This window comes from Vulpes vulpes, chromosome 3 (genome assembly GCF_048418805.1).
Source record: "Vulpes vulpes isolate BD-2025 chromosome 3, VulVul3, whole genome shotgun sequence".
Classification (NCBI taxonomy): domain Eukaryota; kingdom Metazoa; phylum Chordata; class Mammalia; order Carnivora; family Canidae; genus Vulpes; species Vulpes vulpes.
In genome coordinates, this window is record NC_132782.1 from 114,806,306 (window position 1) to 114,812,594 (window position 6,289).

Genomic DNA, 6,289 nt, shown 5'->3' on the forward strand with positions numbered 1-6,289 from the left:
CCAGGGCCGTGCCACTCACAGCAACAGGGACCTGGGTGCCCGGTGTCTGTGCCCGTCGAGCAGCTCCAAGACGGGAAGAGGACGAGGCCCAGCGCAACCACCGCCCTGCGCCCCCATGGGGTCCCTGGGCACCGCCGCGCCCACCTGGGCCGCCCGGCTCACCCCGCCCAGCTCCGCGCCCGCCCGGCCCCCCGGCCGGCCAGCTCCCGTGCGCCGCCCCGCCCCCCGCCCCCAGCCCTTGGGGCGGACCCAAACCTGCACGCAGGCAAGTCCCCCGCCCGTCCGGGTCCCGCCGCCCTCCCGCCGCCCCCCCCCCCCCCCACACTCGCTTTCTCCGGGGTCAGAGCCCGCGAATCCCCGCGGGCCCCGGCGTCTCCCGCTCCGGAGCCAGACGCGCCCCCGCCCCCAGGCCATCCCGCCGCGCCTGCGCACCGCCACCAGGAGCCGCGTGCACACGACGACGTGCGGCTGCGCGGGGCTGTCCCTCGGCGACCGCGACGACCCAGGGCGGCGGCCGCGCCTGCGCACCAACGCCTCCCCGAGCTCTGCCGTGGCCACCGCTCCCCCGGCCGCACACGCGATGCCCAGCCGACAGCCAGCGAGCCCTGCGCTGGGCTCCGGCCGCCAAGGCAGGACAGCCCTGCAGGCGGCGGTGGGCGCGGCCCCTCCAGGAGCCGACGGGCAGGGCGACGGCAGGACTCCGGTCGTCGTGCTGCCTTCCGAGGATGTTGTCAGTGTGAACGCCCAGGTGACGTGGCCGAACCGACGGCTCCACGGGAGAAGGAAGCCGCCCCACCAGGAGCCGCCCCCACAGGGGCCGAGGCTCCGGAGAGCCGCAGAGCCTCCCGATGGGGACGCGCTGGACAGAGAGCCGGGCAGGGCCGCCCACCTCCGGCCACCCCCGGGAGGCCCGCAGATGGAGCCCATGCATGGAAGGAGGGCACCGGACCCCGCGGACCCGGGCAGGGTACCGGCTCCCAGGCACCCGGGCTGCTTCTCCACCGGGAAACCCAGGGATGCTACAGTGACCTTCCAGGAGAGATGGCGGCTTCTCCCCAGAGGTGCACATGGACCTCGGGCAGAATGATGCCCACTCCTGATGAACACAGAAACAGTGGGAGGCCTGGTGGCCCAGCGGTCGGTCGGCTGACTTCAGCCCAAGGCATGACCCCAGGGTCCCGGGATCGAGTCCCACATTGGGCTCCCTGCGTGGAGCCTGTGTCTCCCTCCTGTGTCTCTGCCTCACTCCCTGGGTCTCTCAGGAAACAATCGATAAATAAATCTTAAGAAATAATAATAAAACGGAAAGAGTAAAGACAGTAGGAATTGATTGCTGCTTTCTTGGCACAGTGACATGGATATGCCTTTTGGTACACCCACCGCCTAACTGAAGAAGCAGATGTGGGCGTCCTCGGGGGCAGGATGGCAGCCATGCCTGCTCCCCCCACTGCCCATGAACCTGGCACCAGAGGCCTCAACCACTGCGGTCCGACTGGGGAGCACACCGGGGCTACAAGAATGGAGCCCACAGGGGCTGACTCCATTTGCAGAGGTACACTTTTGTACCTGGAAACCCCATGGAGACTTTTCGTGATGATTGGATGTTCCACATCCTCAGCATCTGCAACCAGCCCAGCACCTGTGGCCACTAAGCACTGGAAATGGGGTACACATGGCTGAGGAGTGAGCGTTTCATTTCATCTTCTCTACACTCAAACCCAGCCTCACGTCGTGCCTCCCAAATAGGCAGCACGCACAGCCCCAGACCATCGACAGGGAGATCACAGACTCAAATAATAACGGACCCCGGTAAGGCTAAATACAACGCACAGAAGCCAAGAGTCCTCATATCCGCACAAAATCCCCAGGGGGAGGATGGAATGGCCGAGAAACCCCATCAATGGACACCGAGATGGTAAAATGCCCAGCAGTGACCCGAGGGAGCAGTGTGCAGGGTCATTACCGGGCCAGGTAACAGATTGCAGAGTAGAGGCGGTACCTCACTGTGTCAGTGCTAACAGCCCCCCACAGGCGCAGCACAAGACCCTGGTTTTCGAGAACACGCCCTGAAATAGTCCGCTTTGCAGCTTTAGGTCTGAAGCAAACATGGTAAAATGTTCACGGTTGGGCAACCTGGCAGAAAAGGACACAGGGAATCGTATTGTTACTACAACTTTTCTCTAAACATGAGATTATTTCAAAATAAAAAGAATTTAATTACAAATGCCCACCCTGGGACCAGGTGCTTCCCTGGCAGGAACTGACGTCATGCTTGGTCTGTGAGAGTGACTTCTGTGACAACAAGCTTTGCTCTTTCTGGCCTTGGTGATCACGTCCTGAAAGTCTCCTGACCGCTTCTCACACGCCCACGACGGAGAGCCAGGCAGCTCCAGACACAACGGATGCTGAGCGATCCCCAAGGGGTGAAAGAGGGGAGCAGATGGTACATGTGGAGAGCACACCTGTGTGCACAGGCCTCTGCACGCACAGTGTCCTGGGGATGCCCAGCCTCGTGAGCCCTGAGGTTAGGAAAAGCCATGTTTCTGTGCATGTCTCTAAAGATTATTCTTAAAACTATAAATGGTTTTCAATACTGTCAAATACAAGAGGGTACAGCTGGGACCCTGCAGTAGGTTGAACTGTCCCACAAACTGATATGCCTCAGTCCTGAACCCCAGGATCAGAGAATGGGGCCTTATCTGGAAATAGGGCCATTGCAGGTGTGATTGATAAGAGGGGGGTCAGTTACCTGGAGTCAGTGAGTCTGACCCCAAGAAGAGTGTCCTTACCAGAAGAGAGATGCCATGGGACCCCGGAGTCAGAGATGGGGTGATGCATCCACCATCCAAGGGACGCCAAGGAATGCCAGCACCACCAGAGGCTGGGAGAGGCTGTGCCCAGAAGTGGCACGGCCCTGTGACATCTCAGTTTGAGCCCTGAGTTGGTGGCTTTGTTAGGGAAGCCCTAGGAAAGTAATAAGACCATGAAAACAAACAGAAGTGCCTGAGTCCAAGGTGGGCCCAGCATCCAGAATGTGCCACGGGCCGGGGACACCCCTCCTCCATCCTCTGTCCCCGTCCCTGTCACAGGATGCTGAATGGCTCCCACCTGCTGTATCTAGAAACCACCTCTGGCTCATTTGGTGCAAATGTGGATTCTTCCCCATGCTAATCAGAACACGCGGGAGGCCCTGGAAAGCTCAGAGACGCTACAGATGTGGATCTGCCACCTGCAGCAGCACCGGGGGCCGGGGGGAGGTCTGGTGACCTCCGGAGAGGACAGAGACAAGCACAGTGGCAGGCATTCCCATGGCCGCACTGGAGCTGGAGGAGCCATGTCAGCCTGAGGATCTCACAGGTGCCCAGCAGACCGCTGCTTCTGCTCCCTACACACGCACACATGCCACACCCGTGAGCACACGCACACACGCGCCCCAGCCGCAAGGCTCACCAGGCACCACTGCACCTTCACATGCATGACCTGACTCCAACAGGACAGTCAGTGTCCCCAGCATCCATCCTGAGGGGACATGGGGTGGATGCGCCCGTACCTAGAGCTGGTGGTGGAGCTGGGGTCCCTTCCGTCTCCCTGCCAGCCCTGAGCGGAAGCCAGGTGGCCCGGTTGTGCCCTGCCCAGAATGAGCAGCCCAGAGCCCTAGAGGGATGGGATGAGGCAGGCTCCTCCCTAGGGATTAGCAGCCCCACAGGCATGGCGTGTGGATTCGCACGGGGGAGACAAGAACCACAGGCTCAGACAAAAAACCCGAAGGAGCCCATGGACATGGTGGAACTGGCGCGTCAGCAAACTCACAGCTCTGATGCGAGTGGTGGTACGGACATGCCCGCGTGCGGGTGTGCGCCCAGTCATTCTCAATCCTGCGTCCGCCAGAGACACCAGGACAGAGGGCAGGGGCAGAGGGTCTCAGCACCTGTGTCCCCGAGGGCAAGGAAGGACACCGAGCACCGGCCCCATACAGGCTCCCACCGGTCGCAGCCCCGGCAGCAGGAGCATGAAAACAAGAGGAAATCACATGAATCGATGAAGAGTTTGACAGGAAACAGGGCACTGACAGTTCCCGGGCTGCGAGGGAGACGGGTCTGGAGGACTGCCTGCTGACAGCCGCACATGGGAAGCAGGCCCTCCTCAGGGGACGCGCCCCTGCCACCTATAGCAAGGTGCTGTCGGACAGACTCAAGCTGGAGGACCCACCAGGCAGTCCAGCTCACGCACGCGTGTTGACCTGTTCCCTGAGAGCCCACCCCATGCTATACCCCAGCTCTCACAGGCCCCCCGTGGTGGCTCCATAGCTAATCCCCTTCCCAACAGGCCTGGACTGATGACCTGAGGTTCCAGGTGAGGGTCCTGACCCAGAGGAAAGGCCCCCCAGTGACTTCCTTGCTCCGGGCAACAGCCTTGCCCTCGGAGAGATCTGCATGTGGCAGCAGGTGCGCCCGCCTGCGCGCGGCTCTGGCGGGTTACCCGCCCAGGGTGCACGGCTGCAGGGGGCTCCGGGCGGACACTGCCGCTCCCCCTCGCCCGCAGCACACCCTCCACTCCGCCAGCTAAGATGGGCACCGGGCACAGCGTGTGTCCGATGGCACCCGACAGGAGTCCCGAGTCCTGGCCCCTCCCTGCAGCCCGAGGGGTGGACAAGGAAGCTGGCCGCCATGAGGGGAGGCCTCCCCAAAGCCCGTCCTCCGGCACTGTGGCCCGAGCTGATGAGGGAACGTGACTCTGGGGCCCACATGTGTGCGCGCAGCCAGGCCGCCGCTCCGAGGGGACGCACCCCAGCCCCATCCTGCCCTCACCCCAGAGCCGCCTGGCGAGATCCACACTCGCTTCTTTTCTTTGTGTGTATTTTCTCTGGAGCCCGACCGGGGACTTTTCTGCATTCTCTTTGAGATAAAAATCAAAAGCAAATCTTTAAAGGCCGTCTCCAAAAACCACAGAATGGCTGGAATTAAATAAACATAAAGCTTGTGGTTTTCCTCTCAGGAATTTCCTGCTTATCTGAAACGCGGAGTCAGCAGCGTTGGGAGCCCAGGTGGAGGCTCCTGGGGCTCCTCAGCCCCGGGGCCGGGGCCAGGCCTGCAGGTGACTGTCGCCCTGCCCTCGCGTGCACGGGGCGGGGGCACAGCCGGACCTGCGGGCCTAGCGCAGGTGCGTGTGTGTAGCTTCCCTCTTGAGCCCAAGTTCGCCAAGGCGGGCCTGCCACCCACACGGTACAGGCTGCAGTATCCCCCACACGCTCCCGTCCACGGGTGAGAGGCCCTTACACCCGCGGGTGGAGACTGGGCCCCACGCACAGGGCACAGGAGGCAACAGGGCGGCCGGGCCACAGGCTTGGGCACGGGGACGTCCAGCACCGTCGGGCCCCTGGTGACACGGGGGTGAGAGGTGGATCAGGAGCGGTGAGGCCGTGCACTCGGGACCGGCCCATTGCACAAGAGGCCCCACACCTCCTCCTCCTCCCACCCAAGAACGCCCCCACGTCAGAAAGGCGGCCGCAACACTTCCCACGCGGCTTTTTCCTGACATTGACAGACTCTCCAGCTCTCTGGACTCCCCGCCTCGGGTCCTGCAAGTGAACTCAGTTCGGACACTCGCCGCTGGCTGCGGGGGCCCAGAGACATCCTCCACTTCAGGAGCCACAGTACTGGGTCTGCAGGTTACCCACACTGGGGCCCCAACTGGCTTCAAAGTTTGGGGGATGCTTGTAAAGGATACGACTCAGGAACAGCAGATGGGGGCAGCCCCGGTGGCACAGCGGTTTGGCGCCACCTGCAGCCTGGGGTGTGATCCTGGAGACCCAGGATCGCGTCCCACATCGGGCTCCCTGCATGGAGCCTGCTTCTCCCTCTGCTTGTGTCTCTGCTTCTCTCTATGAATAAATAAAATCTTAAAAAAAAAAAAAAAAAGGAACAGCAGATGGAAGAGACCCACAGGGTGGGGGTGGGGAAGGGGCACGAGCTTCCAAGCCCTGCAGAGGAGCGCCCCCTCCCGCCCAGCAGCCTCCCAGGAGCGCACCCACCCCCCCGCCCCGCCCCAGCACCTCTATGTGTTCACCTGCCCGGAGGCTCCCAAACCCAGGACTTCAGGGCCTTCTATGGCATATTGCTACAGAAGCAGATTGATTAAGTCGATGGCGGTTGGAGATTAATCCTCATCGCTTTGCTCCTCCACTGAAGTCAGGGGTTGGGACCAAAAGGTCCAGCCCTCTGATCAGTAGCGCCCATCTCAGCAGCACACAGAAGACACTCACCCTCCACGGTGCCAGCGCTGGGGGCAC

At 62.1% G+C, this 6,289-nt stretch overlaps 1 long non-coding RNA gene across 2 annotated transcripts; it reads right to left on the reverse strand.

The window, feature by feature from the left end:
* Positions 1-1,277: 1,277 nt before the first annotated feature.
* On the reverse strand, positions 1,278-5,902 carry LOC112909137 (uncharacterized). Of its 2 annotated transcripts, XR_003233050.2 has the most exons (3): positions 2,790-5,902; positions 2,232-2,519; positions 1,278-2,133 (listed from the first exon to the last, which is right to left on the reverse strand). It is a non-coding gene; the product is annotated as an uncharacterized lncRNA (long non-coding RNA). The 2 variants fall into 2 exon arrangements; XR_012000693.1 differs by having other exon boundaries at positions 2,232-5,902.
* Positions 5,903-6,289: the final 387 nt, after the last annotated feature.